The sequence below is a fragment of the Salvelinus alpinus genome, chromosome 6 (assembly GCF_045679555.1).
Source record: "Salvelinus alpinus chromosome 6, SLU_Salpinus.1, whole genome shotgun sequence".
NCBI classification, from domain to species: Eukaryota; Metazoa; Chordata; class Actinopteri; order Salmoniformes; family Salmonidae; genus Salvelinus; species Salvelinus alpinus.
Genome location: NC_092091.1, coordinates 40,498,093 through 40,521,400, shown reverse-complemented (window position 1 = coordinate 40,521,400; position 23,308 = coordinate 40,498,093). Strand labels below are relative to the sequence as shown.

General features: G+C 42.3%; 1 long non-coding RNA gene across 1 annotated transcript; it reads left to right on the top strand.

Annotated features, from left to right (window-relative positions):
- The first annotated feature begins 21,154 nt into the window (after positions 1–21,154).
- LOC139577846 (uncharacterized) lies at positions 21,155–22,959 on the top strand. The gene is made up of 2 exons (XR_011675433.1): positions 21,155–21,242; positions 21,988–22,959. It is a non-coding gene; the product is annotated as an uncharacterized lncRNA (long non-coding RNA).
- The last annotated feature ends 349 nt before the right edge of the window (positions 22,960–23,308 follow it).

Sequence of the window (23,308 nt, the reverse complement as noted above, 5' to 3'; positions counted from 1 at the left end):
CAAATCAAATCAAACTTTATTTGTCACATACGCCGAATACTTTACCGTGAAATGCTTACTTGCAAGCCCTTATCCAACAGTGCAGTTCAAGAAGAGTTAAGAAAATATTTACCAAGTAGACTAAAATTAAAAGTAATAATAAAAAAGTAACACAATAGGAATAACAATAATGAGGTTATATACAAGGGGCACCGGTACCGAGTCAGTGTGCGGGGGTACAGGTTAGTTGAGGTAATTTGTACATGTATGTTGGGGTGAAGTGATCATAAACAGCGAGTAGCGGCAGTGTACAAAAGGGATGGGGAGGTCAATGTAAATTGTCCGGTGGCGATTTTATTAATTGTTCAGCGGTCTTAAGGCTTGGGGGTCGAAGGAAGTGTTTTTTTTTTGTATGGAGGTTAATGAGCGTGTTGAATCTGTTCAACATAAAATGGAATTGCTAATTTGCTACGTGAGGCCTATTTTATTTAATATAAGTGTTCTAATGCTTAGGTTGTTACGAATGTGCTGATATACACTGAGTATACCAAACATTAGGAACACCTTCCTAATATTGAGTTGCACCCCCTTTCGTCCTCAAAACAGCTTCATTTCGTCGGGGCATAAACTCTACAAGGTGTCGAAAGTGTTCCACAGAGATGCTGGTCCATGCCGACTCGAAAGCTTCCCACAATTGTGTCAAGTTGGCTGGATGTCCTTTGAGTGGTGCACCAAACTTGATACACACGGGAAACTGTTGAGCATAAAAATCCCAGCAGCGTTGCAGTTCTTAAAACAAACCAGTGCGCCTGGCACCTACTACCGTACCCAGTTCAAGGGCACTTCAATCTGTTGTCTTTCCCATTCACTCTCTGAATGGCACACATACACAATAGATGTATCAATTGTCTCAAGGTTTATAAATCCTTCTTTCACTTGTCTCCTCCCCTTCATTTACACTGATTGAGGTGGATTTTGTGAAGATGGCACTGAAGAACATGGCTGAGGTTTTACATTCTCCCAACCAATTGTGCTATTTTGTTATTTTCTTTGCGTTTTGTGTAACTTATTTTTTAACTTATTGTGTACATAATGTTGCCGCTTATATCTCTTATGACCGAAAATAACTTCTGGACATCAGAAAAGCGATTACTCACCGCGGACTGAAAGAAACTTTTTACTTTAACGAGTCCGGCGAGTCTGACGAGAAGGATATCCTGATTTCACTGGAACAGGCCCAGATCCACGCCTTTCGCGCGAAGAAAAGATGCCCGGAAAAGGTGCCGCTGCCTTCCATTCTTCTCGCCAACGTGCAATCATTGGACAATAAAATCGATGACCTACGATTAAGATTATCCTACCAACGGGACATTAAAAACTGTAACATCTTATGTTTCACCGAGACGTGGTGAAGATACGGACAACATAGAGCTAGTGGGATTTTCCATGCACAGGCAGAACAGAGACGCTACCTCTGGTAAGACGAGGGGTGGAGGTGTGTGTCTTTTTGTCAATAACAGCTCGTGCGCGATGAAGTCTCGAGGTATTGCTCGCCTGATGTAGAGTACCTTATAATGAGATATAGACTGCACTATCTACCAAGAGAGTTCTCATCTGTATTATTCGTAGCAGTCTATTTACTACCACAAAGCAAAGCTGGCACTAAGATCGCTCTCAACCAACTCTATAAGGCCATAAGCGAAGAAGAAAATGCTCACCCAGAAGCGGCGCTCCAGTGGCCGGGCACTTTAATGCAAATTTTTACCAGCATGTCACATGTGCAACCAGGGAAAAACAATCCTAGACCCCCTTTACTCCACACACAGAGATGCATACAAAGCTCTCCCCCGTCCTCCATTTGGCAAATCTGACCATAATTCTATCCTCCTGATTCCTGCTTACGAGCAAAAACAAATGCAGGAAGTACCAGTAGCTTGCTCAATATGGAAGTGGTCAGATGACGGTGCTACACTACAGGACTGTTTTGCTACCACAGACTGGAATATGTTCATCCAATGGCATTGAGGAGTACAGCGCTAGAGAGGGTAGTGCAAACGGCCCAATACATCACTGGGGCCAAGCTTCCTGCCATTCAGGACCTATTTAATAGGCGTGTCAGAGGAAAGCCCCTAAAATTGTCAGAATCCAGTCACTCAAGTTATAGACTGTTTTCTCTGCTACCGCACAGCAAGCGGTACTGGAGCGCCAAGTCTAGGACCAAAAAGCTTCTCAACAGCTTCTACCCCCAAGCCATAAGACTGCTGAACAATTCATTAAATCGCCACCGGACAATTTACATTGACCCCCCCCCCACCCCTCTCTTTTGTACACTCGCTGTTTGTTTGTTTCCTATGCATAGTCACTTCGCCCCCACCTACATGTACAAATTACCTCAACTAACCTGTACCCCCACACACTGACTCGGTACCGGTGCCCCCTGTATATAGCCTCATTATTGTTATTCTTATTGTGTTACTTTTTTATTATTACTTTTTATTTTAGCCTACTTGGTAAATATTTTCTTCTTCATGAACTGCACTGTTGGTTAAGGGCTTGTAAGTAAGCATTTCATGGTGAAGTCTACACTTGTTGTATTCGGCGCATGGGACAAATACAATTTGTTTTGATTTGATTTGATTTAACAAGTGACATCAATAAGAGATCATAGTTTTAATCTGGATTCACCTGGCCAGTCAATATCGTGGAAAGAGCAAGTGTTCTTAAATGCTATGTACACTCAGTGTAAGTGGATGTGCGTGAGATTCCGCCAACTTTAAGAAAAAATATTTCTGCCTGTTGTTCACGTGCAAGTCTGCCACCTCATTGGCTAGAATGCACACTGCAACAGCATGCAGGGACAGTGACTGTGTGGTTAGGGATTGGCTGCAGAGTCATCGATCACAACGATAAAATATTTTATTCATCAGGAAGTGGACAGACAGGTCCTTAGAGAGTGGTCTGGTGTTCTGTACTTAGACCTTGCCTGTGTTCGTAATGGCACCCTATTCTTACGTATGTAGAGCGCTACATTCCCTATATAGTGCACTAACCAGATCTTAATTTGATCACCCTGTTGCAGGAGAACTTTCCTGCAATGCAGGACATTTAACACTGTATTTAAGGTTTAAATAGGCTTCTGAAGTTTGTAATTTCCACTTGATTTTCCCTTACGAAAAATGTATCAAGCCCTACAGAAATGTCCATTATTTATAATCCACATAATAATTCACATCTCCTGTTGCTGCAGGATCATTTTCTCAAATTAAGATCCTACATCTGTAGGGCTCGTTCGATCAGAGCTATAGATTAGAGCTGCTATTGCGGTCGAGACTCATGACCGTTAAAGGACCGTGAATGAGTTTGAGCTCAGTGGTGTTGCCAGACTCTCTATGTTATCGTATTTAATGATATGGTCCCCCCTCAGGCCAAACTGTGTTGGCATGTGGGGGCAAGGGTCAATATGTAGAAATAAAATATGCAATGGTCATAACCAAGCCTTTCATGAAATAGTATGTGTCAGCACTCAGTCCAGCTCATCAATGCTACCACAGGCTGTTGAGAGAATGCAGAGCATTCATTATGCCTCATAAACACTAATCAACCACAACATCTAATGTCACAGAACACTGGGAACATGTGAGCGACTTCACATATTGACACAGCCGGGCTAACTGACTGATAACTTCAGATCTACGAAAAGAAACTGAAAGTGTAATTATCGCTGAAGCACACAAGATACATTGATGCAATTTTATGGCATATTTTTCATTCTTTAGCTTGCCTTTCCTTTTCCCTCTTTCTGTTTTCATCTGTCTGTCTGTCTGTCTGTCTGGCTCACTCTCTCTCTCTCTCTGTTTGTCTTTCTTCAGGGTTTATATGTAACCAATTGCTTGCTGTGTGTGTGGAAGACTGAGGCATTTGCCTTTAACTAACACACTTGTTTTTGACTGTGTGTTTCACTGTGTGTCTGTTGTCGCCCAGAGGCTGTTTCACTTACGTGTGGATCTTTGACATGGAGGGAGATAGAAAGTACACAGACAAATACAGTTACCTGGAGCTAAACACACACATTAGGACAGGTCTGTATGTCTCAATGTTCCTGTGTGATACACTCCTGATGTAGTGTGTATGTGTGATGTATGTAAGGGCCTAGGGGCCTAACACACAGGGCCTTACTGTATTCTGAGGTATTCACTATATACAACTCCAACTTTAGTGGAAATTGTGCATTGATGTCATGGAAAGCTTTGCGTGAATGGAGGAATCGAACATCAGTAACATGTTGCCTCCAGCGGTCAGTGCTCCCTGTTCACCCATGACTGCGTGGCCATGCATGCCTCCAACTCAATCATCAAGTTTGCAGACGACACTACAGTGGTAGGCTTGATTACCAACAACGACGAGACAGCCTACAGGGAGGAGGTGAGGGCCCTCGGGAGCATGGTGTCAGGAAAATAACCTCTCACTCAACGTCAACAAAACAAGGGAGATGATCGTGGACTTCAGGAAACAGCAGAGGGAGCACCCCCCTATCCTCATCGACGGGACAGTAGTGGAGAGTTTTAAGGTGGAAAGTTTGAAGTTCCTCAGCGTTGAAGTTTGTTCCTCACGGACAAACTTAAATGGTCCACCCACACAGACAGTGTGGTGAAGAAGGCGCGACAGTGCCTCTTCACCCTCAGAAGGCTGAAGAAATTTGTCTTGTCACCCAAAACCCTGACAAACTTTTACAGATGCACAATCGAGAGCATCCTGTCGGGCTGTATCACCGCCTGGTACAGCAACTGCTCTGCCCACAACCGCAAGGCTCTCCAGAGGGTGGAGCGGTCTGCACAACGCATCACCGGGGGCAAACTACCTGCACTCCAGGACACCTACACCACCCGATGTCACAGGAAGGCCAAAAGATCATCAAGGACTACAACCACCTGAGCCACTGCCTGTTCACCCCGCTATCATCCAGAAGGCGAGGTCAGTACAGGTGCATCTAAGCTGGGACCGAGAGACTGAAAAACAGTTTCTATCTCAAGGCCATCAGACTGTTAAACAGCCATCACTAACATAGAGAGGCTGCTGCCAACATACAGACTCAAATCACTGGCCACTTTAATAAATTGATTTAATAAAGGTATCGCTAGTCACTTTAAATAATGACACTTTAATAATGTTTACATATCCTACATTACTCATCTCATATGTTTATACTGTATTTTATACCATCTAACATCTGCTAATCATGTGTATGTGACCAATAAAATTTGATTTGATTTGAGACAGACCTTGTGTCTGCACTGCAGCACATAGGTTTAACAGAACACTCTCACCTGGTATACATCCGGTATACACACACACACACACACACACACACACACACACACACACACACACACACACACACACACACACACACACACACACACACACACACACACACACACACACACACACACACACACACACACACACACACACACACACACACACACACACACACACACACACACTCAACCTTCCACACACACACACACACACACTCAACCTTCCATACACACCCACACACACTCAACCTTCCATACACACAACACAAAGAAAGGCTGAGCAAACAACCTCCTACACATAAACATGTGTAATCAAACGCACAAAGCGCTGAGGAGGATAGAATCACTGACATCTCTTTGACAAAAGACACAGGCTCCCTTTGAGACACTCAAAGGTAGATAGTGAGAAAGACAAACTATAGACTACAGAAAGAGAGAGAGATGGGTGGATAAAAAAGAGAGAGACAGGCCTCAGCCTGGAGGCTATATAGTAAAGATGGTCGTTTGCGTCTCTAACAGCAGTTTGTTTGAACCCCTCCATCGCATTGTTCTAACTCTCTGTAGTGACGGCTCTTCTCCTTCATCAGTGTGGGTGCTGAACGCACCCCTAGGGCAGGGTACCGTCCACCCTCTGTTCAGAACCTAGACGGGAGAGAGGGGAGGTCCTGGACAGGAGGGGTAACGTCCTCCCCCGCTACCCCTCGCCTCGGAACGTGACCGGGGAAAAAACGCTGATGGGTGGCCATCGCTGCTCCCTTAGTGCTTGGCGTTTAAAACTGCTGCGTCTGCCTTCAACACACACACACACACACACACACACACACACACACACACACACACACACACACACACACACACACACACACACACACACACACACACACACACACACACACACACACACACACACACACACGCACACACACACACACGATAACTTATACACACACACAACATGCATAGAGACACATGGACCACTCTGTCCCCTTGAGGCGTACCATACTGTATGTACAGTACTGATCACCTGAACCCAGAACAGAGCTGCCTAACTCAGCGCGTCCTATACACACACACCTTCCACTCCCCTGACTCCTATACAAACTCCCTTAAGACGGTCCCCCCACTCCGTGCCTCACCAACTCTGATTCGGTCATCAGTGGGGTCATTAATTGTGGATGAAGAGATGGAACAGGGCAGGTGGAGTGGGTGAGCCGAATGTCTGTTCGATTCTGGCGGAGGTGCATCTGGTCTGGGGGGGGGGTGGTTAGATTTTGCTGGTCTAGCATTTCGCCATGCTAGTACTTATGGTGTGTATGCATTGTGTGTCTGTTTTTACATACAGCATCTGTTGTTTGAGAGCGTGCGTGTGTGTGTGTGTGTGTGTGTGTGTGTATGAGCGTCTATGCACTTGTGTGTGTGTGTGTGTGTGTGTGTGTGTGCAAGTCTTTGCAAGTGTGTGCGTGTGCTTTGTGTCGTAAATCCTGTCTGTTTGTCTGGTTTCCCCCTCATTAGCGAGAGGGAGTTAGCACCGTTAGCTTCTGCCGCTGGACCGTGAGATTAGTAATTAACACGGAGACTAACAACAGGAGAAAAAAACAACACCTCAACAAACTCCAACCATCAACCAACTGGTCCGGACAGAGCTGCTGACAGATATAAACACAACACTGACAAACATGAGGAGGTATGGTGCCTGGGGGGTGAGTGAGTGCATGTGTTTACTAGTGGACAAAGGTGTGTGTGTGTGTGTGTGTGTGTGTGTGTGTGTGTGTGTGTGTGTGTGTGTGTGTGTGTGTGTGTGTGTGTGTGTGTGTGTGTGTGTGTGTGTGTGTGTGTGTGTGTGTGTGTGTGTGTGTGTGTGTGTGTGTGTGTGTGTGTGTGTGTGTGTGTGTGTGTGAATGTAAGAGGTACACCTACTTGTTTATCAAAGTCATAAAATGTCCAATAATTATAATTCACATAGCTAATGATTTCCTGTTGCAGCAGGATTATTTTTCTGCTGTAGCAAACTAAGATTCTACATCTGTAGGGCTATTTCGATCAAATTTATAGATTAGAGCTGCTGGTGCGGTCATAATTAAACTGAATGTGTTTGAGCTCAGAGGTGTGTCCAAACTGTCTGTGTTATACAGGGGTGCAACTTTGGTTTTAGAAGTGGGGGGGACATAACCTTGCAGGGGGTCTGGGGGTCCTCCCTCAGAATTTTCTGGGCATCTAAAGTTAATTTCCTGCATTTCTACAGAATCTAATATGACCCTTTTGGAATCATTTTGATGTCACTTTTATTGTACATAAGATTAGAATATGTTCCTAAACACTTCTACATGAATGTGGATGCTACCATGATTATGGATAATCCTGAATGAATCCTGAATAATGATGACTGAGAAAGTTATCTATGCTCAAACAGGATTATCTGTAATCATGGTAGAATCCACATTAACGTAGAAGTGTTTTGAAGCATATTATATTCTTATTAGCAATAAAAGTGACTCCAAAATGACACAATACATTATTTACCATTCATTTCTATTGGGCACATTATAATCTGAAAAACAATCAAAACAAACAGCAAATGCATTCAACACATCTGTAGTAACGACCTTGATGTAGTCATTGCATGCTATGAATGTGGGACCAAATACTTTACTTTTTACTACTTTAATACATATACAAGTGGATTTGTCTCAATACTTTTGCTCCCCTAAAATGGAAGGACTATGTACAAAAATTGTGTAATTTCTAAAAGGTTCCCCATCAAATGAAAGCTGTTTGATTTCAAATCCAAACTTTTGGAGTAATTGTTCCAATAATTACGGAGGGCACTGTAAATCATATCATAGGCCTAATTGTACTGTAGAGCTCATTTGTGACCCATTTCAGGAAACTAAGGGTATGTCTCAGGTCACTACTTCACAGGAGAGCCATTTGAACATAAACTTTTTTTTAATCAAAATGCATTTTTTGGCAGAAATGCCTTCTCGAACATGTGAACCTTCATGTGCCTTAATAACAAACTTGTATGCCATCTGTAAATATGATTAAAATGGTTAAATTACGAGCCCGGTTGATTTAGCAAAAGAAAAAGTCAGCAACCTTCCCGCTAGCCATGATTGGCTGAGATGAGTGGGCTGCACATGCCGAGAGATAAAATTGGATAGGTCTTCCATATAGCATGCTACTGTCTATTTGAGCTAGTTGGTGTGTCTTGGTAATCCTGTCTAATGCTGCTTAAATTTTTTTAATATTGTGTATTAAAACTGAGTAAGTGTTGCTCTCCACTTTCTGGAGGACTGAGTTTTGAAATCAGTAGAATTTGAGTATGATAGCTAAGGAGATGGAGAAAACACCTGTCTCCGGATTATGCCGTGGCGGAGATTGTGCCGTGGCGGAGATCTTTGTGGGCTATACTCGGCCTTGTCTCAGGATGGTAAGTTGGTGGTTGAAGAGATCCCTCTAGTGGTGTGGGGGCTGTGCTTTGGCAAAGTGGGTGGGGTTATATCCTTCCTGTTTGGCCCTGTCCGGGGGTATCATCGGATGGGGCCACAGTGTCTCCTGACCCCTCCTGTCTCAGCCTCCAGTATTTATGCTGCAGTAGTTTATGTGTCGGGGAGCTAGGGTCAGTTTGTAATATCTGGAGTACTTCTCCTGTCTTATCCGGTGTCCTGTGTGAATTTAAGTATGCTCTCTCTAATTCGGCACACTGCCTGCCCTCCAGGACACCTACATCACCCGATGTCACAGGAAGGCCAAAAAGATCATCAAGGACATCAACCACCTAAGCTACCATCCAGAAGGCGAGGTCAGTACAGGTACATTGAAGCTGGAACCGAGAGACTGAAAAACAGCTTGTGTCTGAAGGCCATCAGACTGTTAAATAGCTATCACTTGTCAGCTACCACCCAGTTACTCAACCCTGCACCTCAGAGGCAGTAGTCACTTTAATAATGTTTACGTACTGCTTTACTCATTTCATATTATGTATATACTGTATTTTAGTTAATGTCACTCTGACATTGCTCGTCCTAATATTTATATATTTCTTAATTCCATTCTTTTGCTTTTTAGATTTGTGTGTATCGTTGTGAATTGTTAGATACTACTGCAGTGTTGGAGCTAGAAACAAAAGCATTTCACTACACCCGCAATAAAATCAGCTTAATATGTGTATGTGACCAATACATTTTGATTTGGTTGGATTTAAGATGAGGCCTGACAAAGAATTACCTTGGTGTGCATGTATACATTATATTATCTAAGAATAGAATCAGTGATGAAAATATCCTCAAATTAATGCTGCCATTCTGCACCTTAACCTCATAGTCATTGTATCATTTCAAATCCAACGTCCTGGTATACAGAGCCAAAACAAATGAACAATTTGCCACTTTCCCAATACTTTTGGAGTCACTGTAATTTTGTATGCAAAAAGTAGACCTAAGCCTTTTGTGTGTTTCAGCAGATACAGAACATTTGTGCAAAGTCTTATGGTGACTATGGGATGTTTGTCTCATCACATGTCTGCGGGCTCTATACAACACTTCCCAAACTCACTCCCCTTCCCTCCCTCCACTCTCCTCCCCCAGCCAATTGCCCTATCCCCCCTCCCATTCCTCCCTCCCATCCCTCCATCCCTGACTGGTTTACAGAAATCCCAGAAAGTCAAGAGGATTGAGGATCCACATGTTTAATGATGTCACAGGCTGATCCACTCCCGTGTCCGCCACGCTCCCCCTCAAATCCCCCACAATACCCAAGTGTGCTCCACGATAAGTCCCATGATACTTCTCAGCCGACCCTCCTTGGCCCAAAGCTTCATTTTGGCCCTTTTTCAGATTCCTGGATTTAGGAACAGATAAGGGCCAGGTTTGGAGAGGTTAACAGAAGTGAAAAGGTAGAAAATGAAGAAAGAGAGAAAGAAGGATGGATAGATGGGTGGATGGTATGGGAATCATGTTTTTCACCTTGGAAAACAATAAATAAAACAAAAACAAACAGCTCCTCCATTCTAGAAGACTTTGACCTCCTTAAAATCATTTTTATAGACATAGTGTGCAGTAAGTAGGAGGAGAGTAACCCTTCAGTTATATGGGGGCTTGGTGAATGTTTGGCTAGCCTATTATGCTAATTCCCTGTTGGACGACTCTAACTCATTCTCGAGTTCCCTTTTACCATAAATCTGACAGAAAAATCATTTGAAATTTGATTCCACAAACACAGCCCACCATTCTCCAGGTGTATGCATCCGTTTTGATGGTTATTCCACCCCATGGTGGTGTAGGATATTATTTAATTCATTCATTTTCTCCTATGTATTGCACAAAATCCTTCACCTGCCATGTTATTCAGCAGTGGGGTAGGAGGAGGGGGGGGGGGGGAGAGGAGGTGGAGGAGAGGGGAAGAGGGGAGGGGGAGAGGTGTGGTTGAATTATTGATGATAAGTATTTCAATACGCTGCACACGTCCCTGCTGATGAGTGAGCTGTCAATCAACTGGGGACCTCACTGCCATTGGAAGAGAGGGGGAGGGTGTGTGATTGGCCAGATTGGGGATGGGGGAAACTGGGGTATTATGTGTATTATGGAAGGCAAATTTTGGATGAACATTAGCTAAATTATGCTGTGGGGCTAAATAATGAGCTAACTAGCTAGCAAGCTTGTTAATGTTAGCTAACTTCAACAAACAATCTAGGAGGATAGTTTACAAGCTAGCTAGCTACCGTTAGTGTTTTCCTGCCATTCATTTTCAAGCTATAAATGGTTTGTTTTAATTTGTATTGGAACAAAACAACCTTATATTTTGGGTTGTGATGGGGTAGCTGCTATGGGAATGAATGTTATTTATAATGAGGGTTACATGGAGAAAACCAGACCTCTCTGAAATTAAAATGGATGGGCCTCCCTTCTTTACTGTTTTCTTTACTTCTTGGACAGGCCAGAGCCTAAATATGCCATTTTAGAAACTGTTCTTCGTCCTGTAAGCATCACATGGCAATACAGGAATTTTGATAACGCACAGGGCTGCAGGCCAGAAGTTTGTGGGTTCACAGACCACCGTGGACAAGAGTAGGGGTGGAAAAATCTCCTTTATTGTAAAAGCATTGCATGAATTTATCAGGTCCGAGAATAAATATCCATTTATAAAAATGTCATGCAATTCTACGTCATTTTACATATTAGCAGAATCTTTTTTAATACCAAGCAAATTACTGAAATATCAGGCTAAGAATGGACAGAGAGATGGGCATATGTGTTCTTATTGTTATATTTCTCCAATGCCAAATCAGTGTGTCTTGTTTGCAACGAAGCTGTCCCTGTTGGCAAATAATTAAATCTGAGACGTCATTAGGAATCTGAGCATGGTACTTTCAAATGTTAGGCCTACCTTTCCGCCCAAGACAGTAGTCCTACCGATGCAGAAAAATGTAAGCTTTAACTGGTTACTACTCTTCTGCCGTTGCTTAACCCAACGAGAGAAGGTCACAAGTGTTTCCCTAAAAATCTGTCTGGGTTTAAACATTTTCTATTTTACAGAAAGTGAATAGCTTAAACAATTGATAGGCTCAGCCTCTGAATGTCAAAGTAATGAAACAATGATATCCCCATATGCATCGTCTTTCCCAGGTATTTTACAGATCGTTTCTAGCATTGCGGACCAAAGTGCTGTTATCACTTTATATAATCGTATCTGCTAAATCTTCTTCAAAATCTGAAACTTTTTATCATTTTATTTAATAAAAGGTAGACCTGTGGCATACCCTCTTATACCCCCTAAATTTGAGTCCTGGTTTTAACTTGACAGCCCTTCACCCACACGGAGGTAGACTATATCAAGAGTGCATGGTTGGTGGAGGAGTTAGTAGACTAATCTATGTATATAGCAGCATATAGCCTACTTTCGTCTGGTTGGCCTACCTTTTATTTCTCAGGAAGGAAGAAGAAGAAATAGGCTCCAACACAAAGTAAAATTAGAGTCTAATTAAGATGAAGATGGTTGAAATGAATTAAGCCTACTTGAATTTGCCGTCTTTCAGCCCAATGAGCTGTCCATTTCCTAGTAAATTATGGCGCGACTGCTGCTTCAAGTTTCAGCGCCACAATGTAAGTTACTCGAATCTTGCTCATTGTGAGGTCAATAACGCTGATAAATACTTAATGGGAAAGAAACATATTGTTTTTATTCAAATTCTATTATAGTGGTAGCTAGTTATTAAAAGTTGACCTCCGGTCTTCCTTCTCATCTTCGCACTCTCCTTCTCAAACTGAACAGAACATAGGTTATAGGCTAGTCCCTGCACAATATATGGAATTGGACTAGGCCTAATAAATAAAAACTTTGACTCTCCTCCTGAACTGCCACCGTAGGCCTACACAGCACAGCACAGCACAGCACAGCACAGCACAGCACAGCACAGCACAGCACAGCACAGCACAGCACTAGGCAGCATATAAAAAAGGTTTTGATCAGCAAGAGTAGAGCAGGCCGGGGCTCAGGGTTGTAATATCCATTGTAGTGTGTAATGCAGTTTTATTTAGACCATCCCAGCAGCTATCATATAAACATAACTTTGCTCTATGCTTACATGCACATCATAGCTTATAGCTTATATTCTATGGATCATTTGATTGAGACCCAACTAAATAGCCTATAGGCACACTTGATATTGGGCGCCCAGTAGAGAATCAGAGATGACGGGCGGCATCTGGCACACATTAATACAGTATATAACCTAAGCAACTAGTTATAAAACACTAAGCATTTTTTAAATTTCATCAATTACAAAATACATGACCCTCCACCTTACTAGATTAAAAAAAAATATTGACCCTCTCCCATTTTCCTCTAGGTACCCATTCCGTAAATTTTGATCCATTCCTAAGAATGTTGCAATAAGCCCATGAACCATCTAGCTAGCTTTAAGCTATTCTCTGCAAGGACATTGTATACATTTTGACCTTTAAAGAGTAGGATGTCAAGTAAAAAACAATAACATTTTGTTTCGTCTTTTACTGAAGCAATTCTTCATATCTTCAAAGATTCTCTTGGAAAATATATGCTGAAACTCATTTCTCATACATTTCTTATACATGGCAGTACTGTTTTTAGATAGAATGATAAGAAGAGTATTTCTTAACAATCTATGAATAGTCATGGAGTGTTTTTTTGTTCAAATTAAAGCCCCCCAAAATATACTGACTTCATCCAGTGTCTAGAAAAGTAAGTGTAATGATGTGTAATGATATGTACAGATATAATGATGGTTCTTTGTGCCAGAATAAACCAAGTTGCATGAATCATTAATGCTCATCAGATTACTTTGAAATATATAGTAGAACAACATTTTGTTTGTTGTCCTATTCATGTGACTAGTCTTACACTCTCAAAAAAGTGGTAAATACAACTAATACAACCACTCGGTCACCATTGCAGATCCCTCTGGAGTTAAGGTCTCAATGAACCCCTCTTAGTTCCAAATATAAAAGAAAAAAAAGTAGCCATTGTGCATGAAATTGTATGGTTTGTTTAACTTTGCAATCATTGTTTTTTGTTTGACATACATTTTAAAGTGAAAAAAAATCCTGGAAGTTCAGGTGGGATGGAACCTTTGGCACACATCATGACGTCACAATGTGATCTGATTATAATAGACCAATGACTGCTCATTTGGGTTAGGTGGTGGGCTCTACATTTACATTACATTTAAGTCATTTAGCAGACGCTCTTACCCAGAGCGACTTACAAATTGGTGCATTCACCTTATGATATCCAGTGGAACAACCACTTTACAATAGTGCATCTAACTCTTTTAAGGGGGGGGGTTAGAAGGATTACTTTATCCTATCCTAGGTATTCCTTAAAGAGGTGGGGTTTCAGGTGTCTCCGGAAGGTGGTGATTGACTCCGCTGACCTGGCGTCGTGAGGGAGTTTGTTCCACCATTGGGGTGCCAGAGCAGCGAACAGTTTTGACTGGGCTGAGCGGGAACTGTACTTCCTCAGAGGTAGGGAGGCGAGCAGGCCAGAGGTGGATGAACGCAGTGCCCTTGTTTGGGTGTAGGGCCTGATCAGAGCCTGAAGGTACGGAGGTGCCGTTCCCCTCACAGCTCCGTAGGCAAGCACCATGGTCTTGTAGCGGATGCGAGCTTCAACTGGAAGCCAGTGGAGAGAGCGGAGGAGCGGGGTGACGTGAGAGAACTTGGGAAAGTTGAACACCAGACGGGCTGCGGCGTTCTGGATGAGTTGTAGGGGTTTAATGGCACAGGCAGGGAGCCCAGCCAACAGCGAGTTGCAGTAATCCAGACGGGAGATGACAAGTGCCTGGATTAGGACCTGCGCCGCTTCCTGCGTGAGGCAGGGTCGTACTCTGCGAATGTTGTAGAGCATGAACCTACAGGAACGGGTCACCGCCTTGATGTTAGTTGAGAACGACAGGGTGTTGTCCAGGATCACGCCAAGGTTCTTAGCACTCTGGGAGGAGGACACAATGGAGTTGTCAACCGTGATGGCGAGATCATGGAACGGGCAGTCCTTCCCCGGGAGGAAGAGCAGCTCCGTCTTGCCGAGGTTCAGCTTGAGGTGGTGATCCGTCATCCACACTGATATGTCTGCCAGACATGCAGAGATGCGATTCACCACCTGGTTATCAGAGGGGGGAAAGGAGAAGATTAATTGTGTGTCGTCTGCATAGCAATGATAGGAGAGACCATGTGAGGATATGACAGAGCCAAGTGACTTGGTGTATAGCGAGAATAGGAGAGGGCCTAGAACAGAGCCCTGGGGGACACCAGTGGTGAGAGCACGTGGTGCGGAGACAGATTCTCGCCACGCCACCTGGTAGGAGCGACCTGTCAGGTAGGACGCGATCCAAGCGTGGGCCGCGCCGGAGATGCCCAGCTCGGAGAGGGTGGAGAGGAGGATCTGATGGTTCACAGTATCAAAGGCAGCCGATAGGTCTAGAAGGATGAGAGCAGAGGAGAGAGAGTTAGCTTTAGCAGTGCGGAGCGCCTCCGTGACACAGAGAAGAGCAGTCTCAGTTGAATGACTAGTCTTGAAACCTGACTGATTTGGATCAAGAAGGTCATTCTGAGAGAGATAGTAGGAGAGCTGGCCAAGGACGGCACGTTCAAGAGTTTTGGAGAGAAAAGAAAGAAGGGATACTGGTCTGTAGTTGTTGACATCGGAGGGATCGAGTGTAGGTTTTTTCAGAAGGGGTGCAACTCTCGCTCTCTTGAAGACGGAAGGGACGTAGCCAGCGGTCAAGGATGAGTTGATGAGCGAGGTGAGGTAAGGGAGAAGGTCTCCGGAAATGGTCTGGAGAAGAGAGGAGGGGATAGGGTCAAGCGGGCAGGTTGTTGGGCGGCCGGCCGTCACAAGACGCGAGATTTCATCTGGAGAGAGAGGGGAGAAAGAGGTCAAAGCACAGGGTAGGGCAGTGTGAGCAGAACCAGCGGTGTCGTTTGACTTAGCAAACGAGGATCGGATGTCGTCGACCTTCTTTTCAAAATGGTTGACGAAGTCATCAGCAGAGAGGGAGGAGGGGGGAGGAGGGGGAGGAGGATTCAGGAGGGAGGAGAAGGTGGCAAAGAGCTTCCTAGGGTTAGAGGCAGATGCTTGGAATTTAGAGTGGTAGAAATTGGCTTTAGCAGCAGAGACAGAAGAGGAGAATGTAGAGAGGAGGGAGTGAAAGGATGCCAGGTCCGCAGGGAGGCGAGTTTTCCTCCATTTCCGCTCGGCTGCCCGGAGCCCTGTTCTGTGAGCTCGCAATGAGTCGTCGAGCCACGGCTCTAGACCATCCTATAGCCATATATATAATATCTTCTAATTAACAGCTGAAACTGTTTTTCAATACAATGCATTGCAGTTTCAGCCAGTTTTCAATGCTATTTGTGAAACAATTTTCTGATTTCCCATGGCCATCCCTGACTGGTGCTTAGTCCCCACTCTGCCCCCCCCCAAATCATAGAAACATCCCTGCGGGAGAGGAGTGGTGGAGGAGGGGGTATGTTTCGAGTAGTAGTGGAGCTAAACCTGACTTGAGAGACTGGGAGAGAAAGAGGGAGGATGAAGGAGGAGAGGGGTATGGAGAGGAGTATAGGAAGCGAAACACGACCGGCCTCCTCTCACCTCGAGAGACCCAATGTGCATTTCCTTCTAGACGTCAGTGACAGCTACGACTCAAAAACAAGCTGTCCAGACCAGATTGGAACACTGTGAACTCTGGGAGAAAGAGAAATTATGAGGGAAAGGTGGAAAAGTGGTAGAAAAGCACTGAGGAAGTTGCTGAGGTGGCAGTTTGTGTGGGATCACCTCTCTCCCTCTCCCTCCCTCTGTTCCTTCAAGGCCTCCCTATGTTACTGTGTGTGTGTGTGTGTGCATTCATGCATGTGTTTGCGTGAGTGTGTCCACGTGCATGCGTGTGTGTGCATGCGTGTGCCCGTGTGTGTGTGTGTGTCCACGTGTGTGCATTTGGCTAATGGCACCAACTACCTACTGTACGTCAGTCAAACCAAATGGGTCCTACCTGTCAACTCTGGTTGAGGTTACTTAAGTTTATACAGTACTGAGAAGGACTGACATCTTGTATGGTTTAGTCAAGTCTCCATTCAATTTGGTATATCTAAATGTGGAAATTGTAATACAATTTGAGGGAGCTGTCATTATGGATGAGGGCCTACACGTTTAATTGTACCGGTCATTATAATACAACATTAGTCAGACATTGTTCATATGCTGTAGATGTCACTATGATTGTTGTGGTCTTTAAAATGAAAATATCACTGTGAAATATATTACAGTATCTCTGCTGTACAGCAAAATTACAGTATTAACTCTGGTGCCAGGATAATGCTGTACATTTACAGTAAAATCTCCCTGAAATCTAAATGTAAGAAAAATAATACATTTGTACATTAAATAGATTTACTCAAATTGGTGACAACATTAACTACAATTAACAACATAATTAACAATAGAAGTAACAACAGTTAACACATACAGTATGCAACCACATAAGAGCATCGTTACAACACTTGTTTAAAACTACATTGTGTGCCTGTGTGTGTGGGATGTGTGGGAGAGAGAAACAAAGAGAGAGAGAGAGGGAGATGAAGTTGAAATTGTGAATGAGTACATTCCGAGATCTATTATCATGGGCATTGGTTGGAGCCGGTTTGGGGATCAGAACCATTACAACAGAAATGTGACTGATACTGTTCTGGAACGGAACTGTTATTTTAAAAGCATAGGAACTGTTTAATAATGTTATTTTAAGTTCCAGGCATTTTTTTCTAGTCCCACAAAAAAACGCAACAAAGCGCCTATGTAAAGCGTGATTCAGACGATAGGGAGAGAGATTAGAGGGAGCATACTTAAATTCAAACAGGACTGAACATCTAGTCAAATGGCTACCCACACTATTTTGGCCCATTCCTCCTGACAGAGCTGGTGTAAGGTTTGTAGGCCTCCTTGCTCGCACACGCTTTTTCAGTTCTGTCCAGACATTTTCTATGGGATTGAGGTCAGGGCTTGGTGATGGCCACTCCAATACCTTGACTTTGTTGTCCTTAAGACATTTTGCCACAACTTTGGAAGTATATTTGGGGTCATTGTTCATTTGGAAGACCCATTTGTGACCAAGCTTTAACTTCCTGACTGATGTCTTGAGATGTTGCTTCAATATATCCACATAATTCTCCTACCTCATGATGCCATCTATTTTATGAAGTGCACCAGTCCCTCCTGCAGCAAAGCACCCCCACAACATGATGCTGCCACCCCCATGCTTCACGGTTGGGATAGTGTTCTTCAGCTTGCAAGCCTCCCCCTTTTTCCTCCAAACATAACGATGGTCATTGTGGCCAAACAGTTCTATTTTTGTTTCATCAGACCAGAGGACATTTCTCCAAAAAGTACGATCTTTGTCCCCATATACAGTTGCAAACCGTAGTCTGGCTTTTTTATGGCAGTTTTGGAGCAGTGGCTTCTTCCTTGCTGAGTGAGGCATTACTAAAGAGGCATTTCTACTGACTCTGAAAAACACCAAAAGAAAGATGCCCAGGGTCCCTGCTCATCTGTGTGAATGTACCTTAGGAATGCAGCAAAGAGGCATGAGGACTGCAGATGTGGCCAGGGAAATAAATTGCAATGTCTGTACTGTGAGCGGCCTTTCAGGTTATGTCGATATAGGACACGTTTTACTGTGGATATAGATACTTCTGTACCTGTTTCCTCCAGCATCTTCACAAGGTCCTTTGCTGTTGTTCTGAGATTGATTTGCACTTTTCGCACCAAAGTACGTTCATCTCTAGGAAGCAGAACCTTCCTGAGCGGTATGATGGCTGCGTGGTCGCATGGTGTTTATACTTGCGTACTATTGTTTGTACAGATGAACGTGGTATCTTCAGACCTTTGGAAATTGCTCCCAAGGATGAATCAGACTTGTGGACGTCTACAATTTTTTTCTGAGGTCTTGGCTGATTTCTTTTGATTTTCCCATGATGTCAAGCAAAGAGGCACTGAGTTTGAAGGTAGGCTTTGAAATACATCCACAGGTACACCTCCCATTGACTCAGATTATGTCAATTAGCCTATCAGAAGCTTCTAAAGCCATGACATAATTCTCTTGAATTTTCCAAGCTGTTTAAAGGCACAGTCAACTTAGTGTATGTACACTTCTGACCCACTGGAATTGTGATACAGTGAGTTATAAGTGAAATCAACTGTCTGTGAACAATTGTTGTAAAAATACTTGTGTCATGCACAAAGTAGATGTGTCCTAACCGACTTGTCCTAACCAACTTGCCAAAACTAAAGTTTGTTAACAAGAAACTTTTACATTATGTTGTAGTTTACCAATAAATTGGTCTGACAATGAAGTGGACATACTCGGTATTCATATCCCTAAAGAAAGAAATGATCTCACCACAATACATTTTCAAAGGAATTTGAATATATAAGATCTTGTTACCATGGAAAGGAAAATACCTGCCTATTTGAGGAAAAATCACCCTGATTAACTCTTTAGTCATATTAAAGTTGACCTATTTTCTTATGGCCCTGCATACACCTAACAACTTTTTTTTATTTTATTATATGCGTAAAGAATATTCCATTTTATTTGTAAAGGCAAGCCAGACAAAATTAAATGGGCCTATTTATATAATTAATATGAATTCGGAGGACAGAAATGATTAAATATTAAAGCATTAGATCTCTCACTAAAGGCTTCAGTCATACAAAAGCTTTACTTAAACCCAAATGGGTCTCTAGCAGATTATTAAGAAAAGCTCACACTGTGGCCTTTTCCATTTATTCAGATTACAACCTCTCACTTTCAGTTATTTGAAATTGAAATAATCTCCAAAATATCACTCGTTTTAAAATATGCTATAGAAAGTTGATTGCAATTTCAGTTTAATCCACCAGAAAAAAACAGAACAGATGTTACAACAAATATTATGGTTAAACTAAAATATACTAATTGTTAAAAAAAAATTGGGGGGGGGATTTGTTAAAAAAAATATATATAATCTTTGTAAATTACGTCATCAATAGGACTGGTGGAGTTATGTCACATATGCAGCTAACACAAATATATGGAAATGTCTGCTCTATCCAAAATTACAACCAACTAATTGCAGCATTACTGCAAGAATGGATGAAGCAAGTGGAAGGGGGAGAAAGTAAGGAACTTCACTGTCGGCTCTGCATTAAAGACCAAAATTAGTTAAAGAAAATTGTCATAAGGAAAAAAGTATTCCAGTTTCTTTTCAGGACCCAAAAAATGACAACTGCCAGGTTCAGGAATGTCTGAAGAATTGCAACATTTACCTGGTGTTAACTCTGCAAATAGCACTGCTGGGTGATCTGAAAAGTCAATTGATCAGTAGTATAATAATACTTTGAGCAAAAATTTTTATCTTTAATTAACAATCTGTAGAAACTACGAGAATAGAAAGGTTCAGAATTTTTGTGAAACATCACAGCAGAGTTGAAAAATATATGGCAAATAAGAATCAAAACTGGATGGTGTTCAGGGTAGCTGAAGGATTGCACTAAAATCAAACAAAATATAACTAATGAACTGTAAAATATACTGTTTCCATAACTGTATATAGTATGTATAAACTGGAATTAGAAACCAAAGGGTTGTTGTCCATTAGTTCACTCCAATAATTGGAGGTTTGGTATGGTTAGAGGAAAATAATAAAGTAAAATATATTTACCCAAAAAATTATATATATATATATAGTACCAGCCAAAAGTTTGGACACACCTACTCATTCAAGGGGTTTTCTTTATTTGTACTATTTTCTACATTGTAGCATAATATTGAAGACATCACAACTATGAAATAACACTTATGGAATCATGTAGTAACCAAAAAAGTGTTAAAGAAATCAAAATATATTTTATATTTGAGATTCTTCAAAGTAGCCAACCTTTGCAATGATGACAGTTTTGCACACTCTTGGCATTCTCTCAACCAGCTTCATGAGGTAGTCATCTGGAATGCATTTCAATTAACAGGTGTGCCTTGTTAAAAGTTCATTTGTGGAATTTCTTTCCTTCTTACTGCATTTGAGCCAATCAGTTGTGTTGTGACAAGGTAGGGGTGGCATGTAGAAGATAGCCTTATTTGGTAAGAGACCAATCCATATTATGTCAAGAACAGCTCACATAAGCAAAGAGAAATGACAGTCCATCATTACTTTAACCTTTTCATACATGAGTTCCAAATATTTTTAACCATCGCCCTAGCGTGAGTTTTTTTTTGCACGTGATGTTAGAATACACTCACCATTCCAAAATGTGATTGTTACGCCACAGGACATTTACGTTTTTATTTTCTAAAAACGGTTTTCACATTTTCAGTCTGGTGCCTGCATCGCAGTCATTATTCTTTTCATTACTAATAATTACCTTGGAAATGTGTGCGTTTCTATCAAAGTAAGTGCCTTATTACGTTATAATAGTTTCTGTATGTCGTGTTATGTCGTTTCTACTGTAGCTCACTGTATGTATGTAGCATAATATATTTGTGTATATTCCTTATAACCGCAGACACCGCAAGGTAACTTTACTCATTTCATAACCTTTATGGTGTTATATTCAATCGTGCTTATGTAGCTAGCTACATTCTTCTATTAGCTCTGTAAAACAATGCTAATTGCGTCAGAGAAATATTAGCTTGTGTTGTATTTTGAAGCTACCCTGGCCTTATGACTCCAAAGTGGCGCAGCGGTCTAAGGCACTGCATCTCAGTGCTAGAGGCGTCACTACAGACACCCTGGTTTGACTCCAGGCTGTATAATAACCGGCCGTGATTGGGAATCCCATAGGCCGGCACACAATTGGCCTAGCGTCGTCCGAGTTTGGCCGGTGTAGGCTGTCATTGTAAATAATAGTTTGTTCTTAAATGACTTGCCAAGTTAAATAAAAAGGCAAGATATGACTGTGGTTTGGTTTCATTTGGCATATTTAGCATAACTCTGTTCTTCCCTGCCCTGCCCCCTTGTGGAGCTCAACAGTTACTGTTTCTTACCTTTATAACTAAAATTTGTGATTTTGTCAATGCAATATATTATTTTTATAGCAGTGTTTATTATGTTACTTCTTTGTAATATTGTTTTATTGCTATATCCTGATATTGTATTCTAATTACTAATAATTCCTCTTTATTCTGTACTTTCAGAAACCACACACACAAACAGTATTTGCCAATATCATAACTGGAATTGGAGCTGGACATCTTTCGAGCTGAAGAGTGAGGCCAGCTATTATACGCTAGCGTACACTCCATAACAGATTTACTGGATGAAAACACAGCAAGAAAACACAGGCCAATATGTAATAGTCGTCTATTTTATTGCAGTATTGGTGGTGGTTGGTTGAACAAACATAGGATCTGTGCTCCAGTATTCTCTTAGGGAGTTCTTCTTCACTATTCCCATGAGAAGGACTGTCACCAGGAAGGTATACATTTCACTAATTGTGGTTGTCACCCATTTAGCGAGTTCCCCCCTCACTCCTGGGGCTCTCTCTTCTCCTGCATAGCGATTGGTCTCTTCTACTATGTCTCCCATCAGCTCCTCTGTCAGAAACAACTTGAAGCACTCTGCCTCAGATGGAAATGGCAAGGGGCTTTGCACTCCAGACTGGGACTCATCAACGCAAACAGCAGGGCCAGGAGAGGTGAAACAGCAGGGCCAGGAGGGGTGAAACAGCAGGGCCAGGAGAGGTGAAATGGCCGGTGGCCTTCCAGCTACCCAGGAACTCCTGTACTTCATCCACTGTCGGTCTGCCTCCATCAACACCAGCATCTTCAAAGGGACCTGGGACGTCGTCAGTGGACAAGGGAAATTCAGATTCAGGGTTCTCAATGGCTACAAGGTTGGGGAGCTTCTCCTCACTGTCACTGTCACTGTCACTGTCAGAATCTGATTCTCGACTTTTATTTTCACACTCATTGTCAGAATTTTAAAAAATCTCCAGAATTTGTGCATTTGTTAGTATCTCCTTTTGAAAGACATTGCTAATGCTACAGCTTAGCTCACTAGCTACATACATAAACAACAACACTGAATGGCTCAGAGTGGGAGTGAGAGGTTACGTGATTGACTGCCGGCACGCGCCACTTATATCAATAAATCACTATCAGAATTTTTTTGGTGTGGTAATTATTTATATATTTACTGTTTTATTCACATGTTTTCAAGTACTGGTGACAAAACATGTATTACGATTCTTGCATAGATTGTAATGGACATGTATTGTGTGTGTAAAATATTTTAAATATTTTTTATTTATTTTAAATATAAGTTAGTACTGATTATGATGAGCTAAGCTAATTCCAGCTATGTGTGGAGCCATGTTTGCTGACATACAATGCATTCTGGGTTTCACATAATACTCTGTTGGAACAAGGATGTTATAACAAAATGAGTTCACTCATTTTTCGAGAACTTCCGGAAGTGAATGGTGGGATGTGAACGATGGTAGATGACACACCCCCT